Source organism: Triturus cristatus, chromosome 1_1 (genome assembly GCF_964204655.1).
Source record: "Triturus cristatus chromosome 1_1, aTriCri1.1, whole genome shotgun sequence".
NCBI lineage: Eukaryota > Metazoa > Chordata > Amphibia > Caudata > Salamandridae > Triturus > Triturus cristatus.
The window spans coordinates 180364669-180383262 of NC_140579.1; the positions used below are offsets into that span (position 1 = coordinate 180364669).

The 18594-nt window shown below is 48.1% G+C and overlaps 1 protein-coding gene and 1 long non-coding RNA gene across 2 annotated transcripts in view; one reads left to right on the forward strand and one right to left on the reverse strand.

Annotated features, from left to right (window-relative positions):
- Positions 1–18594, forward strand: part of IPO4 (importin 4) — a 3494625-nt gene that overhangs the window by 1211575 nt on the left and 2264456 nt on the right. The gene's annotated exons all lie outside the window — the stretch shown is intronic.
- Positions 7541–8471, reverse strand: LOC146869949 (uncharacterized). Its single transcript, XR_014981558.1, has 3 exons — positions 8372–8471; positions 8015–8213; positions 7541–7929 (listed from the first exon to the last, which is right to left on the reverse strand). It is a non-coding gene; the product is annotated as an uncharacterized LOC146869949 (long non-coding RNA).

The window sequence follows — 18594 nt, forward strand, 5'->3', positions numbered from 1 at the left end:
GCACACTGTCTCTGTGGGGACTTAAAGATTTCTATAATAACACACTATCTTTGTGGTGACATGAACATCACTATAATAATACACTATCTCCGTTGGGACTTGAGCACTCCTATAACTACACACAAGCTCTGTTTGGACTTGAACATCATTGGCTTTCTCTGTATGGGGATTTAAGGTCTATCTTTACACACTATTTCAGTAGGACCTGAACACCATCATCTTCATGCACTAACTCTGGGACCTTGAACATCCCCATAATCTCACACTATCTCTGTGGGGACCTTCAACATCCCAATAATCTCACACTATCTCTGTGGGGACCTGGGACATGATTACATTCACATACTATCTCTGTGAGCACTACTATAATTATATGCTATTTTTATAGTGACATGAATACAATTTTCTTCAGATTCTACCTTTGTGGGAACTTTCATCACAACTGAAGACACCATCTCTATACAGACCCTGGTGCTACTGTGATCACATCCACGTTCATTGGCATTATCACACACCATTCCTAGAGAGGTGTTGCCCAACAGCTATTTTGGCAAACATGTAAGCAGCTACAGAAGCTCTGGATTCTACTTGACCATGGGCCAGATGTACTAAAGTTTTTTGCGGGTGCAAATTGGTTTTAGACCCATTTCCGACCGCAAAAAACATGTGGCCCATGTACTAATCCTATTTTGCGTGTCGCAAATCAATTTGTTTTGCAAAATAGGATTAGTGACTCGCTATTAGGAAGGGGCGTTCCAAGGGTGTCCCTTCCTAATAGCGACTCCTGAAGCTATCTATGACTGTTTGCGACTGCAATTGTGGTCACAAAAGGGTGGTAAACCACTCGCAAACAGGAAGGGGTCTCCAGGGGACCCCTTCCCTTTTGTGAGTGGCTCTAAAAATATTTTTAAGGGCAGGTAGTGGTCCCACGGACCACTGCCTGCCCTTAAAAAATGAAACTGAAAAGTTTAATTTTAACCTTTTTTAATGCATCCTGTTTTCCTTTAAGGAAATCGGGCTGCATTAAAAAAAAAAAAAAAAAAAAAAACTGCTTTATTTAGAAGCAGTCCCAGACATGGTGGTCTGCTGACCCCAGCAGGCCACCATCCCTGGGAGTGCCAGCCATTCCCAATGGGGTCGCAAATTGTGACAGCCTCATTAATATGCATGAGTCATGCAATTTGCAACCATACTGGGTATAGCAAACAGTGTCTCAGACACTGTTGTGCATCCCAATTTGCAAGTCACAAATTGTGAGTCACAAATGCAATGCAATTTGTGACTCGCTAATTCGTGGGTCGTACATCTGGACCCATATTCCTTAGTTCCATATGTTCATTTCTTTTTGTGTTAGTTCTCTTATCTCCTAAGATTTTAAATGCTAATTAATAGGTTAAGTACAGTTTTAAGTACCTTTCTTTAATCATGATATATTTTCGGACAATTTAACATAACCCGTATTTTGTGTATACCCCTAGTATATATGCAGCAATTCATATATGAATACATTATAATGTTGCTTGTGTTTATTGTTGATAAAATAAACATTTAGCCATGTGCCTTTCACTGTATTCAATTGTAAATAGTATTATGGACTAGGTCCCCACAAGGATGGTAGCACATGTTCAAGTCCCCACAAGGATGGTTGTGTGTGCGCGATTAAATAACACTATATTTGCAAATTTGAAGCAGGATCCTGTATGAGGAATTTTTTCTTAACATTTTTCAGTTACTAGTATATTTTAAAAACATTGGGAAAGGTTAGTCCCCACAAGGCAGGTATCCACATATAGTCCCCACAAGGATGGTTATGTGTGTGTGTGTGTGTGTATATATATCTATCTTACTATTCTGATTCAGGCATGTGAATCTGACAGATACCCCAATACGGGATAAGAAATAAGTTACTTACCTGTAACTGCAGTTATCCAGTATTAGTATCTTTCTTAGATGCACATGCAACCCACCTTCCTCCCCGGAGAGGCTCCTCTTGCATTACAGTACTAACTACACTTGTGCTGGAAAATCTGAGGGATTCAGCCTCTCTTGGGAAGGTTCTAGAGGGTGCTGGTTGCTGATTAGTCGTGTTTTGAGTTTGGTCCTTTTATAAAAGGAGGCTATTGAATGCATGGTTACCTCCATGATAGCCTATGGAATTTACTATTTACTACTTTATTATGTGTACCGGGGGACTCCCATTTCGACAGCGGGGAATGATTCAGGCATGTGAATCTGTGAAAGATACCAATACTGGATAACTGCAGTTACAGGTAATTAACTTATTTCTTGCCTCCAATTCTCCTGCCCAAAGTGGGGTCAGAACTGGTATGAGTCAGTTGCTGGGGGCAACAAAAGGCAGGGACAGCTTACAAAGGTGGCATGCTTTTGACGCTACCCTTTCATGGACCCAGCCCATCCTGGGGGAAGAGGCATGACACCTCTGCCCACAAAGGGCTTTTTTCTGGACCCAAAGAGCGGAGGCTCTCTACCCAGGGGTCTAGAAACCTCTCGGGTGGCAGCAAACGATGGGCAGCCATGCAGGAACCACACCAGGGCTGGCTGTTTTTCAGGGGGCATCTCTGAGATGCCCTCTGAGTGTCTTTTACATTAAATCCCACACTGGCATCAGCGTAGATTTAATGTTCTGAGAAGTTTGCTACCAAACTTCCCACGTTTTAATAAAGCCAGTATGGAGCTGTGAGTTTGTAATTACCAACTCCCAGACCATATACTCTTTATGGCTTTACTACACTTACAATGTCATGTCTAAGAATGGACTTAGTCACTGTAAGGGTACAGACCTCATGCCATTGTACCCTCACTTGTGGGCTAGTGCACCCTGCTAGAAGGGTGACTTACCTAGGTCCCTGGCAGTGGGTTGCAGGATGGCACACAGTTGTGTGTGCCATGTCGACTGTTCACTTTTCTCTGTACCAACACACGCAGCCTGCAGTGGCAGTGTGCGAGTGTTAAGGTGAGGGCTGGTAACGGTGGCAAAATGGATGCTGCAGCCGTTAGAGGACTTCCTTGGTCAGAGTGGCCCTAGAACCTCTGGTACCTTTTACAAGGGATTTACCTGTGGCCAGGGATGTGCCAGTTGTGGATACAAAGGTACAGTTTTGTGAAGGAACACAGGCCCTGGGAACCGGATTGTCAGGGATCCAGGGCACATCAAGTCAAGTTGCATCAGATGTACGGCAAAACAATGGAGGGTTACTATGAAAAAGGGTCACTTTCCTATATCAACTCTTTAAATTAATTTCATATCTCACTATAGTAATTCACCACGAATCCTTTTTGGGTTCTGGAGTAGCGCGCTACTTGCCAAAATAGCTCTTTTACGAGTCGTCAGGGGTAGTAAGCGCAATATAAATACAATTACATCATATGACCCTTGACCAAGAGATTTTCCAGAAAGGCATGTCACATGACTGTAACATCACCTTCATACTCTTACAACCCCTTACACTCATTCTTTCTCACTCATTTGCTTGCATTTGCTCTTATTGTCATGTATATGCATGCATCCTTACTGACACGCAGACTCAGGTTTACAAACACTTTGCACAGCGTTTACGTCACTTTTGTGTTGCAAACCCAGTGCAAAGTGTTAGGGTGGGCTTTACTATCTAATGCATATCCTGATTGATTTGCGTTTGATAGTATCACATGGTAATGCAAAATTGCAGTGTACACTGCTTTACGTTATTTTGCATCAAGTGGCGTCCCGTGGGTGGTTCCACTGAAACCAGCCATAGGTTTTGACACCAATCCCTATCTACAAACATTGGTAGAGAAGAATTGGTGTCAAAATCTTACAACTCCTCAAGGCAGGCATGACGAGTAATAATGTTTTAATTTCTCCTTGTTTTTCCAACTTTATATGCGTGATGTACAATGCAGCACACATGTAAGGTGGGAGAAGCCTTAAAGCATAGTTTCTGTGCTGGAAGGTAGCCCTTCGTGTATAAAACCAATGCTTCAGAAAACGTGCACACCCTTTCACTATGGTGCAAGGGTATGTGAATTGGCGTGTGGTTGCTAAAAGTGCACCAGCGCACTGGGAGAGAAACAATGCACTGTATCATAGGAGATATGGTGCATTTTTCTCTCTCCCTTTGACACAAGGCAGCGCAGCACATTTGGTGTAGTGTTGCCTTGTGACATTGAATAGTAAATTTGGCACTCAATCTCACACAATCTCACTCACTACCTGTCAATGACTCAGTTTCACAAACACACACGTGCTTACAAATGTTCTTACCTCACGTAAACCCACTCGCACACAAGCATGAGCACAACATGCCTTTAAAAACATTTTTGGTTACTTCAGCTGCCACCAAAAGTACAGTTCTAGATAAGTGTTCCATTCTTTATTACACTAAAAGTCAAATAGTGAATAATAGAGCATTAGTCACGATTAGTGTAATATTACTAAATATGTAATATATATTATCTATATTAGAATAATATTCATTATTAGTGTAAAGAAAAATTAGCTTTTGGCACATTTTTCATTGTACTAATAGTGAATCATAAGGAATGCTGAACAGCCCTTGTGTTCTTGGCACTGATTTGGCTAACTCTGTGCCCAGAGGTTGCAAAGAGTGTGCCAGGGGTAGCAAGCAGCCAGCCAGGGATCGCAGCTGTGACCCCTAAATGATGGCCGTTTAAGGGCATGTCTATTCTCGGCACTGTGAAAGCACGTTCCACTAGAGGAATAGCGGCCCCATGCACCCTGTTTGCTAGGGTCTCATTAAAGTTGATATGAAAAGGAGCACATGTTTGTCCAACACTGTAGCATTGACATTAAGTTCAGAATGAAAACTGTGATTTCTTTCTTACCCACCTTCTGAAACAATGTTTATTTCTGCTTTGATAGCTTCTACTGAAGTATGTGTATCAATGGAAGATCCAGTACTAAAGAAGTAAAACGTTACCTGAAACGTCCTTCAACATTGATATCTTTCACAGATTCATGTGCCAGCTGCCCTCTTCCCTTTTTTTATGCCTCAGTTATACATAGATATCTCCTCCTGCTCAGAACATATATCAGTTGGCTCCTCGGGTGGGGGTGGTGGGGGGGGGAGGGGGGTTAAAGATGCTAAATTACCCACACGATTGTCTATAGTTCGGGGTCATATAATTGGGTGGCTAGGTTTGACATAGAGATTAAATACAAAACTCCAGTCTCTCCTCCAACATGCCTCACTGGCTAGCTAAAATCAGACTGTGTCATATGCTCCACCAACTGCAGCAATCTCTAAATCTGGTTGCACCTCTTTGGAAAGAAGATAAGTTTGATAGGTACCATCACCATTGAGGCAGCAAATGCCTTAGCCATGTGAAGTTTCTGTAGCTATGACAAGGATGTACCACTGATTGTAAAAATACTGGCCAAACTGCTGGCAAATTGGCTAAGTCTGCTAATGGACAGATTAGTGCAGCCAGACCAGGCTGGATTTTTTCCGGACAGAACTACCTCATATCAATCAATCAATCAATCAAGAAATTTGTATAGCGCGCTACTCACCCGCGGGGTCTCAAGGCGCTTGGGGGGGGGAGGGGGGGGGGTCCGCTACTGCTCGAACAGCCAGGTCTTGAGTTGCTTCCTGAAGGCGAGGTGGTCCTGGGTGATCCGGAGGTGGATGGGGAGGGAATTCCAGGTCTTGGCTGCCAGGTAGGAGAAGGATGTTCCTCCCATGGTGGCTCTTCGGATGCGTGGGACGGCGGCGAGGGCGTGGCTGGTCGATCGTAGTTGGCGGGTGGGAGTGTAGAAGGTCAGGCGGATGTTGAGGTACCTGGGGCCCAGGTCGTGGAGGGCTTTGTGTGCGTGGGTGAGGAGGCGGAACGTGATTCTTTTGTTGATGGGGAGCCAGTGCAGGTCTTTCAGGTGTCCGGAGATGTGGCTGTGGCGGGGGATGTCCAGGATGAGTCGTGCGGAGGCTTTCTGGATGCGTTGGAGTCTTTTCTGCAGTTTGGCTGTGGTTCCGGTGTAGAGGGTGTTTCCGTAGTCCAGTCGGCTGGTGACAAGTGCCTGGGTGACCGTCTTCCTGGCTTCGGTGGGGATCCATCGGAAGATCTTTCGGACCATGCGAAGGATGTTGAAACATGAAGACGAGACGGCGTTGACTTGTCTGGTCATTGATAGGAAGGAGTCCAGGATGAAGCCCAGGTTGCGTGCGTGGTCCGTTGGTTTGGGTGCGCTGCCTAGGGCCGGGGGCCACCAGGAGTCGTCCCAGGCAGATGGTGATGATCCGAGGATGAGGACTTCCATCTTGTCTGAGTTCAGTTTCAGGCGGCTGTTCTTCATCCACTCGGCTACTTCTCTCATCCCTTCGTGTAGGTTGGTTCTGGCGGTGGCGGCGTCGTTGGTGAGGGAGAGGATCAGCTGGGTGTCCTCATATAATTTGCGGACTCTGTTCTGAATTATACAGGATATAGATCGGAGCTAAATGCAGTAGCGGTCTTTCTAGACGCCACTAAAGCATTTGACTCTCTGGAGTGGGACTTTCTGATGGCAGTATTATAACACATGGGTTTTCCCCTGCGTTACAGGGAATGGGTGCAACTGTTATACCATGAGCCGCAGCCGAAGCTGCTCATTAATGGAGCGCAATCCCCTGCCATAACACAAGGAACCAGACAAGGCTGCCCATTGTCCGCTTTCCTCTTCGCTCTCGTGATAGAACCATTAGCAGCTATGCTTAGGCAACACCTTTGGGAATATGCATTGAGATACCCCACCAGGCATGTACTAGTGTCGCTACACGCAGACAACATTACGCTACAGGTCAAAGACCCCCAGATAAGTCTTAACATGATATTACAAGAGTTTATTAGATTTGGGGAACTCTCTGGTATAAAGATAAACTGGGTAAAAATCTAGCCTTTCCTGCTCATTCCTAACATTCTTCCCCCCCCTTTGCTTCAGACTATCCATTGAAGGGGTTAGAGTCAGAGATAAAATATTTGGGTATAGTGATTACCAGCGATAAGGAGGAACTATTGAGAGCAAACTATGGCAGAGTTATGAACCCCCTATCGGAATCAGTCGCCCGATGGAGTGCTATGCGCCACTCGCTAGCAGGACGCGCAGCGCTTATGAAAATGATAATCCTACCTACGCTGCTGTATCTATTCATAAACATCCCTTACAGTCCGGGTCGAAAAAAAAATCATAATATGAAAACTCAGCTTATCCGACTCATTTGGGGAGGGAAACAGCCTGATGATCGGTGGGACGCCCTCATCTCGCCTTTTGCGATAGGGGGGCTCGAAGCTCCGAATTTGGAACTCTATTACTTAAGCGTGTAAGTATACTATGTGATATATTGGTTTCATCCCCCCACCTTTCATGCCGCATATTACAGTGATATCAAACCACAACACAAATGTCAGTTCAACCTTTCATTCAAAACCCATGATCACACACTTCAATTAGAATGACCATATATTTATTTGTTCTTCATTAACTTTTTTTCATTATTTTATCAAAAAAAGAAATTAAGGAAATACATTAGTCATCAATTTTAAACAATTTGTCAAACATTACAATACACAGGGGCAAATAATGATATTTCCAATAGTACACAAATCACATAGACAATACACAAACTATAAACACATATTGCAAAACGATTTGTTGCTCAGGCTCTGTAATAGTGAAAAATTGTTTTGAAACAAGAAATGCCCTTGGTGCTAGCGTTACAATGCGATAATTAAATTCTTTCTACAAGGGCAGCAACCAAACAGTTGGCCTCCTGAGTTCATGGAAGACAGTCACAATTCTAAATCTAATCAGTTTAACAATGAGCATCAGTGGTACTGCACATATAGAAAACTTGTTTGGTAAGAAGAAATTAGTCAACACGCTTCGAACCCTTCTGTGTTTTTTAGGGTTTCCTCAGGACTCGGAACACAAGAGAGCTGAAAAATAACAAAAACACTCATATTAACAAACATACTATTCTTTTCAAGTCCCACTTATCACGCTACTTCCACATTGTATTACCTCTTTTCTCCAAAGTTTATAATTCCAACTCGAGTTAAGCCCTTACTTAACAAAATTCTGAAAACCCAAAAAAGAGGAAAGAAAGACAAATGATGTCAATTTCTTAAAAACTAAAAACACCGGGACTCGCATCCAGCGGGAAAATCATTGCCAGTGATCGAATCCATCACAATCCTTCTGTTTGTCCGCATACAATTATCTGTAAATAAACAAAGACAGTAACAGTCACTCAAATCCATCTCGCTATGATTTAGATTGACTCGAAAACTCCTAGCCTTAACAAAGCCGAGATTGACCTACGGCCGACCTTACAAACGGCGGTAAAATCTATGTTAGCAACCTGTAATCAACACGTACCTCGTCTTAATTTAGTCCATTTGGAGCATCTGACCTCTGTGCAACGGCTCATGATATCTTGGGCGCACGGCTTGCTGTTTTTTAACCCGGCTGGGTTAATACAATAACTTCCGGGTCTGGCGTCTCGGTTTCCGGGTTATAAAGTGTATGCCAGAGGAGTTGTTTTAATCCTTATTCCTAAAGGAGCACTTTGAGTGAAAGAAATTAAATTAACAGGCAGGGCAGAAGCTATTGTGTCAAACCAAACAATTTTGAACCTTGGAATTCTGGGAATTGAAGTCCGGAGTTTCAACTTCATCCATTCTCAAATGAAACCACATATTGGTAAAGTGAACTTTTGAAATGGACCCGTAATCTGTACGGTGTTCTCATTTTAGCCATGTCAGCCTAACCATGTAATGTATAATTAGTGATGCACCGATTCTAAAAAAAAATACAATTATGTAATGTACTTTTCTCCACTACTCTGTGCCCCAATTTGAGACTGCTAATGGACCATCAGACATGAGGATATCGTGTACGCATCAAATGATGACATTGAGGCTTTTTATAAATTGTGCAGTTCTTTCATTTCATTCAGACCATCGAAAGCTGTGTTAAATTTCACTATTAAAAATCCTCTCACTGAGTGAGCCCCCTTTCTGGATCTCTGCCATGGTTATCAGATTCGACTGGTGACCGTATAGTCCATCGCAAATCACTTTCTGAATGTTTTTGGTTTATCCAATGATTCACCAATAGAGCAGTGAGTACCTTTTTTTTAAATTCTGGATTTGTGCTGAGTAATCCGTTGGCGTACTTCCTGGTTCGTTTTCCCAATGTATAGCCTATTGCAAGGACAAATTATTTCATAAACAACATATATTGCAGTGAAGCAGGTATATATGGCACCCATACAGCTGACTGGCTTTCTAGACATGCGACGGTCGGCGTGGAGACTATACCTTAGCATATACAAATGCGGCCTGGAAAGGCGTTGCAGCGCGGCTGCAGGCACCCATGGTATATGCCCCCGTACTAACCCTGGCCTGTCATACTGCCACTCCGGTGACTCATGAGGGCATCTGCTGCAAGATGCTGCAAGGCTATAATATTGACGCATGGGGAAATCTGTATGTCGAGGGGAGATTTCAAAACAGGATAGAATTCTTTGGGGATCGCAACCCCTCACGTATAGACTTATTCTTATATATTAGACTAAGACAGGATGTCAAAGCAGCTACCCCAGACTTTCCAAACAAATCGCCCACACGAACACCTTTGCATAATATGCTCCAAACGACCAGCGCCTCACATGTAGGGGCCCGACTCTACCGGAGCATCCTTACCTTTCAGGTACAGACCTTAAACTGAGCAAGGGAGGAATGGGAGACAGAGCTAGGGGGCCCCACTAACGGGCACACAGTGGACATACTGCTGTCAGCAGACTGGACGAATAACAGCCAGCAGTAGGCTGAGGATTATTAATTGTAAGTTTCTACACAGGCTGTACTATACTCCGGCGAGGCTACATCGCTATAACCTAAGAAATAATGGAAATGTGGACCGATGTGGAGCAGAAGGTGCAGACTTCTACGCCTATCTTGGGCATGCAGAACAATAAGTAAATGTTGGGAAGAGATAGGGGAGGCCCTATCCCAGATGGTCGGCGTGCAGATACGCCTTACCCCACTCATCGCGCTGTTTGGGTACACGGACAACATCGGTGAGGCGCTTTGTGGTCCATGGGCTTCTGCAGGCTAAACGCAAGGTTGAGTGTAGTTGGGGGTGGGGAAAAGCTCCCAAATTGAAGGAATGGATCCAAGAGCTAGTATATTGTCGGGAGCAATTAACTATATATGCGGAGCTCCTCCCAGTGATATTGCAACCCAAAGATATATGGGACCCTCTAAAGGCATACCAGTCACATACCCCTCACGAAACAACAATAGTTAGGACCCACCACATACAATACCATGACAACACTGCTTGGCGACGTCCACACGCAACCCCTTACCTGGGAAAAATTTGACACTAAGGGGTAGATATAACAACTGGATATAAAACATCTGATTATTGAACTGTACTTGCGATGAAAATGCGACCACAAAAATTATGGAAGACATATCTCCTTATATTCGGATAGGTCTGCCATATCCTCTGAGTCCCGTTCTCTTAGAATTTCTCCTCTTAATTACATATCCTCTTGTTAGGTTACTGTAGAGATGACACGGAGACGCTTAAAAGTTAAGGTAAGTTTATTACAATAATGCCTCAGACACGTCCTGTTCGGGTTCTGGCTCTAAGGCATCTGCCTCACAAACATCATGCAACTGACAACATTGGAATGTAGGGGATGGGGTGACTTGAGGTGCCAATGAGGGCGAATGGAAAGCATTACAACACAAAGGTGGATGGCACTCGCCATATTACATCATCACAACATATCTTCCTCATATGCAGTTGATGAAGGGTGAGGTGTGAAATAACGAAAAGGATAGTGGGGCAAAGCATATGAAAACAGAAGCAGAAAGACTATAGGCTTGTCTACACAACAGTAATATAGTCTTCATATTTTCTTGGCTTGATTATGGGTCTACCAAATCTGCCTATAGCGCCTTGGTGGTCCACTGACTTTTCTGACTCTGAAGATGGAATTGGGTCACCACTGTGGACAGACGTGGATGGTTCCATTGAAGATGACATCTCTTCAACCTCAACACTTCTTTCACAATTCACATTTTCAGTATTGCTGTGCATAGTCGACAATTTAATTTTACTATAGTCAAAGTCTAACCACAAATCACTGTTACTTTAATCAGTACCCTGGAATTCATTATCTGAAAGAAACACATTAGTTAGACTCCTCACCTTAGAATATCCCCAGGCGTCAGGCTGGATCCGGAAGATTTTTCGTCAGCAATACCCTTGCGCGTCGCTAGGTGTCGTCTGCGGCTCCGCGTCCGTCTTCGGCATCGTGCGCCGGGATGACGTCGTCGGAGTACTTAGACGCCGCCCTCGCGCGCTGACGTCAGTTCTTCTTTTCTCCGCGCCAAACAGCGCCGATCCGGGAAGAAGCATACCCTTTAGTCATTTTTTGACTAAACTTCTTTTTTACTCATTTGGTCACTCTGTCGACTCCGGTCCCGACGCCGCAGGTCCCCGCGGGATCCAGGCCTGGATCCTTGTCGGCGCCGGTCGACCTCACAACCCCTCCGCCATCGTCGACTCCGGTACCACCTCCGGCGCCGCCTTCGGACGAGGCCGTTCCCCGGTTTAGTCCCGGTCCGGACCCGGCGTCGGAGCGGCGCCGCGTCCGACGCCGATGGGAGGCAATTTCATCTTCCGCCCGGGTCCGATCATTCCACCTGTATACCAGGAATCGGATGACGGTGACGACTGGGAGGGTCTGAAGACCCTCTGGTCCATCAGGGCCAGTTATCACAGGACTGGGCAGATGAGCTGGGGGATGGCAGTGGTCTTGATACCTCCCCTGACACTGGCTTCATCTCTCCTCCGACCGTGGCTTCGGAGGAAGGTGCTGCTTTTTCTGTGGTGTGGTGCTGTGCAAGGCAGCCGAAGCCCTTGGGTTAGAGCTGTCTGCTGTGGCTCTGAGGACTAACCTCCTCACCGAGGTGCTCCAACCGACAGCAAGATCCTCGGAGCCTCTGCTGCAGTTTAAAGAAGCACTACTGGACGTTCAAGGGCACCTGGTCCAAGCCCTCCACAGTACCTCCTGTGGACCGGAATGTAGCCCAGCGCCACCACCCTGCACCGGGCGACCCCAGGTTTCTGTCCCTCCACCCCACGCCTGAGTCTGGTTATCCAGGCCTCGACTTCCCAGACCTCCTTCCCGTCCGCTCCCCCGGATCGGGAATCCAAGAGACTTGAGCAGTTTGGTAAGAAGCTGTTCTCCTCCCTTAGTTTGGGACTGCGGTCTGTTAACACCGCTTGTCTCTTGGACCGTTACTCCCACTTCCTGTGGGATACAGTGGAGGACGTGCTGCCCCTGTGTCCGGAGGATGCTCGGATACGGCTTGCCCAGGCTCTTGCCGAGGGGCGGGATGCAGCGCAGCACGCTATCAGATGTGGACTAGACACTACGGACTCGCTAGGTAGGGCGATGTCGACCACAGTGGCGCTCCGCCGCCACGCCTGGCTGCGGTCCACGACTTTTTCGGGGGATGTCCAGATCAACCTCATGGACATGCCCTTCGATGGAAGTCGCCTTTTTGGCGACAAGGCGGATAGTGCGTTGGTGCGCTTTAAGGACCCCTGGGCTATGGCCAAGTCCTTGGGCCTCTCGGCCCGCGCTCGTAAACTTCCGCTTTTCGCCCCTTTCGTGGCCAAGGAAGGGGCGCCCCCTCACGTCCGTCTAGCCACAAGCCTCAGACTCACTCTCACGTGGTCACGGACGTGGATTCCGCCGATGCGGTACAGGGGGACAACGTGCCGGTCAGTCCACATCTACCCCGGCAGCATCCGCCTCAAAGCCCTCCCAGTCCATGCTTTCAGGCCCATTCCACGCCAGTGGGAGGCTGAGTTTGCCATCACCTACTCCACTGGCATTCCATCACGTCGGACAGGTGGGTGCTGCAAATCGTCCGAAGGGGCTACTCCCTCCCCTTCGAGGCGACCCCTCCAGCCATGCCACCGCAGTACCACTACATGTCGGGGGATCACTTGAAACTTCTACAGGAGGAAGTTACGGCCCTCTTGGCCAAGGGGGCCATCGAGCGCATTCCTGGTCCAGAAGTAGGTCGTGGTTGTTATTCCCACTACTTTCTGGTTCCCAAGAAGGGCAAAGGGGGCCTACGCCCTATCTTGGACCTCACGAGCATCAACGCCTTCCTCCGGAAGGAAAAGTTCAAGATGATCACCTTAGCTCAGGTTCTGGCTGCCCTTGACCCTGGAGACTGGATGGGAGCGTTGGACTTGCAGGAAAGCTTATTTCCACATCCCCGTCCTGCCGGCCCACCGGCGTTACCTGCGGTTCACGGTGGGCCAGGAGCATTTTCAGTTTACCGTGCTCCCCTTCGGCCTCACCAGTGCCCCTCGGGTGTTCGCGAAAGTGATGGCGGTGGTCGCAGCTCATCTGCGCGGATTGGGGGTTGCAGTCTTCCCCTATCTCGACGCCTGGTTGTTGAAGGCGGGCTCGCCCCAAGCAGTCGTTGCCCACCTTCATACTACGGCCGACCTGCATTTGCTGGGGTTTTCCATCAATGTGCCGAAGTCGCATCTGAGTCCCTCCCAGAAGCTCCTCTTTATCGGAGTGGTTCTGGACTCGGCGCAGTTCTTGGCCTATCCTCCGGAACAGCGGGTCTGGGATATTCAGGCTCTAATTCCATCTTTCGGTCTCTATCCCGGGTTTCGGTCAGGTTGGTGCTGCGGCTTCTGGGTCTGATGGCCTCCTGCATCCTGCTGGTGCATCACGCCAGATGGCGAATGCGGGCTCTGCAGTGGGACCTGAAGTTTCAGTGGGCCCAGCATCGGGGCAACCTGTCCGACCACGTCTTGATCTCAGAGGGCACTGCACGACAGTTGCAGTGGTGGCTCACGAACCGCGATTGGGTCAGCGGCAGATCCCTCTCCCTACCCCAACCGGAGCACGTAGTGGTGACGGATGCGTCCCTCCTGGGATGGGGAGGCCACATGGGAGAGGCGGAGATCAGAGGACTCTGGTCTCCGGTGGAGTGCCGGCTCCATATCAACCTTTTGGAGCCGAGAGCGATCCGACTTGCACTGAAGGCATTCCTTCCCGAAGTGTGGTGCAGGTGTTCACGGACAACACCACCGCCATGTGGTACTGCAACAAACAGGGCGGGGTGGGGTCGTGGACCCTTTGTCAGGAGGCTCTGCGCCTCTGGACATGGCTGGAACATCAGGGCATCACCCTGGTGGTTCAGCATCTGGCGGGCTCTCTGAACGCCAGAGCAGACAAACTCAGCCGCCAGTGCATGATGGATCACAAATGGCGTCTACACTCGGACGTGGCGCAAGGCCTTTTTCGGCAGTGGGGATAGCCTTGGTTAGATCTATTCGCCACAGAAGAGAATGCGCAATATCAGCAGTTCTGCGCGTTGGAGTTTCCAAGGCGGCACTCGCTCGGGGACGCCTTTCGTCGTGAGTGGAGTTGCGGTCTGTTGTATGCCTTTCTGCCTATACCACTTCTGCCCAGAGTGCTGAAGATCAGGCGCGACCCGGCCCAAGTCATCTTAGTGGCTCCGGATTGGGCACGAAGGTACTGGTATCCCGAGCTACTCAGTCTGTCAATCGATCCCCCGATACGACTGCCTCTTCAGGAGGACTGTTAGACCTGGCATCTTTGGCGTGGTTTCCCCTGACTTTTTGCCTCTACCTCCTGTATTTTTGACGCTATGCTGGATTTCGTTTTTGCTGGTTTAGATGCTTTGGGCACTTTGCCACTGCTGATCAGTGTCAAAGTGCAAGTGCTCCCTAGGTAAATTGTTATATTGATTGGTTATCCCTGATTGGCATATTTGTTTCACCTGTCAGCCCCTAGTAAAGTGCACTGAGTGTGCCAGGGCTGGTGATTCAAATGCTACTAGTGGGCCTGCAGCACTTATTGTGCCACCCACAGGAGTAGCCCTAAAATGGTGTCACAGGCCTGTCACCGCAGTGCCTGGGTGCAGTTGCTAACTGCCATGCTGACCTGACCAGTGTCCACAGTGTCCCTTCCCCTTCTGTACACATTGGACACCCCTATGGAAAGCCCTAGGTACCCCCCTGGGCAGGGTGCAGTGTATGTGAAAGGTAGAGCATGTATTGGTGTTGGTGACATGCTCTGGTAGTGAATTACAGCCATTTTCGTTTTTCACTATTGAAAGGCTATCTTGCCCATAGCCTATAATGGGGAATGCTGAGTATAATGTTTACCTGCATATCTTCCCATAGGAGCAAGATGGAGAGCTAAAGTCTGGTATCCCTGAATTCAGAATTTAATAACACATCTTTTAGGAAGGATGGTTTTTAAATCCTGTGTGTGAAATCAGCACTTTTAGAAGGTGGCTGTTTTCCTTTTCTGCCCTTTCTGTGTGCCTTGGCCTGTTTGTGAATTGACTGTCTGGTTTGTGAGTGACAGGGGTGGCTCCCAGAGGCTGGATGAGTCAGCCCAGGGCTGAATAGGGAAATTCCCCCGTAGATGGGTGGGTGGAGTAGCACCTGGGCCTGAACAGGGCTGTGCCTGCCTTCCACAATGCTGGCTCCACCCCCTGCTGGGCGGTTGATGACCCTGCCCCTCTCTCTCTCCAAGGAAAGAAGAAAGCAAGTAAACTGAGTGCTCCGGGACTGGCCAGAACTGGTTCTGACTAGGCCAAGGCCCCTCTGCCTTCAGAGGACAAAGGATTTTGGGGTATAAGTATTGGGACCCAGACTACAGAAAATTAGATCCTGGAATCAAGAAGGAACCTCTGCCAAGGAGAAAGCTGGAAGACTGAAGAGGAAGGACTGTCCTGCTGTGTGTTTGTGTCCCCTTACTTGAAGGGATCTCCAAGGGCCTGAGAAGAGCTGGCCTCCTGTTAACAAGTCCCAGGAACAAAAGGACTTCACCCCCAGCTTCCCCCTGAACTCTGCTGAGTGAGTTCTGCCCTTCCTAGAGTGCTTGATCCAATTGTGGGGCCTCTGGAAGTTGTGCCTGCTGTTGGGAAGCTGACCAAGAAGAAAGAAGCAAAGGATCTACACTTTTTCATGCACAGCCGGCTTAGCGAGAATTTCCGTCGCCCCGCTGGTTAGCGGGCAGAATTTTATCGCTGCGAACATCGTCGCAGAGCCTGCTGCCGCTGAGCCGGATCATCGCTGGAGAAATCGTCGCCCCGCCCATTAGCGGGCCGAATTTCGTTGCTGCGAACATCGTCGCAGAGCCAGCCCAGGTCCCCGCTCCGCTCGTTAGAGGGCAGAATTTTATCGCTGCAAACATCGTCGCAGAGCCAGCCAAAATCATCGCACCGCTCGTTAGCGTGACAAATTTTATCGCTGCGAATATCGTCGCAGAACCGACCCACATCATCGTTGGTGAAATTGTCGCCCCGCTCGTTAGCGGGCCGAATTTTGTCGCATCGGGCCTTAGCGAGTAAATTTCTACCGGAAAAGCTACGCCTTGGAATCTATACAAGTATCGCCTCACTCCCCATACAGACCGGATTCGTCGCCCACGCCCGCTGCGTGCAGCAGGGTTGTCGCCTCGCCTCCCCAGGGTCTCAGGACTGACACTGTTGCTTGTTTTTCGACGCCTGAGCGTCGCTAAGAACTTTTATCGCATCACCAGGTACTGTTGGCTAAAATTGACGCTAAGGTGAATGATTTTGTCGCTAAACTAAGAACTCTTTTTGAAACCATATTCTTGAACTGTGTATGTTGGATTTTTGTCGTTTTGGTCTTGTGTAGTTTATATAAAAGTACTTTATCGACACTGGTGTGGAGTCCATTTGTGGTGTTTACACTGTGTTACTGTGAGTGTTGGTACAAATACTTTACACATTGCCTTTGATAAGCCTGTCTGCTCGTGCCAAGCTACCAAGGGGGTGAGCAGGGGTTATCTAAAGAGTGTATCCCCCTTACCCTGACTAGAAGTAAGGGTCCCTATTTGGACAGTGGTACCTACCTCTGCCAACTAGAGACCCCCAGATCTAACAAGGACCTTCTGTCGCAGCAGCAGGGGACGGTCCTCCACCCGAACCTGTCCAGTCTCCACCTCCATGTGTGGCGATTGAGTGGCGACAGTTGAGGCCATTTGACTTGCCTCCTGAAGTCTGTGATGTGATTCTGGCAGCCAGGCGTCCCTCCACAAAAACGGTATACTTCTGCAGGTGGAACAAATTTGTGGCATGGTGCACAGCAAAGGCTGTGGATCCCCTTTCCGCCCCTCTTGCTGAGGTTCTCCTCTTTCTTCTTTCTTTGACCCAGCAGGGTTCTGCTCTGGGCACCCTAAAAGGTTATCTCTCTGCTATTTCTGCTTTCTTATGGCTTCCTGATCAGCCTTCTCTCTTCAAATCCCCTGTTTCTTGCTTCTTGAAGGGCATTACTGACATGTTTCCTCCTGTCCCTTTCGTAATGCCTCAGTGGGATTTGAATCTGGTCTTGACGTTTCTGATGTGCTCTCCCTTTGAGCCACTTCATAATTGTCCCCTTCGTCTCTTGGCGCTTAAGACTGCTTTCCTGGTTGCCATTACGTCTGCTAGAAGGGTGAGTGAGCTCCAGGCTCTCTCTTCTCAGCCTCCTTTTCTTTCTGTCCATCCGGACAAAGTTGTTCTCAGAACTCGCCCTTTCTTTCTCCCTAAGGTGGTAACTGCCTTTCACATCGGGCCATCTCCATCGACGTCAAGAAGTGCCCCGATCTCGACTCTGCTGGCTTCCATTAGGCGCTCAACGTCGAGAGAGAGATCCGAGAGGTCTAAGGACACGACGTTGAGAAGGGTTTCTCCGTCGATTCGCACTTCGTTGGGTTCTCCTAGACACTCAACGTCGAGGGCGAAGTCGGTAAGGTTCAAGTGCTCGGCGTTGGAACATTTAACTTCGAAGCGCAAGGAGAGGTCGACGTTGAAGAGAAAATTTCCCTCTAAAGGTTCACCAGTTCTGGTGACGCATAGTCAGTCGACGTCGAGACACTCCATCGACGTCACATCGTTCATCAAGACGCCGATCAGTCTCCAACGACCGCAGAGAGTCCTTGTTCAATTATGAGCTCTCCCCAGGTGCTGTCAACATCAAGAAGCTCTTCTGCTCAGTCTCCAGAGCAGACAAGATCACCACCAAGACGCTCTCCACGGAGGCAAAAATCTCCTTCGGTTCATCTTTCACCAAGATGGCTTCAGCCTATCCATCACTGGCAGAAAGAACCTTCCGGCCAAGTTCAGCGGCCGACTGCCTATTCCAGTCCACTGCCCAAGTCTCCACTGCAACGACTGGTGCAGAAGGTGGACAGGTCTCCTACTACTCGGACCAGGGATCGCTGAGACAAATCTCCGGAGCATAGACCAACTCACTCATCATAAAAGGAGGACGCCATCTTGGTAGTCTTTCTCGACTCACTATTCCAAAAGGGACTACTCTCCTACCCTATAGTAGCTTTCTTACACAATGTACCGATGGCCGAGATTTGCAAGGCTGCAACTTGGAAGTCGGTACAATTGTTTACTAGGCATTACTGTCTTGATTCTGACTCCAGAGCGAATACCCAAGTAGGACAAGCCTCCTTGAGGAATCTGTTCCAATGTTAGCTTGATTGG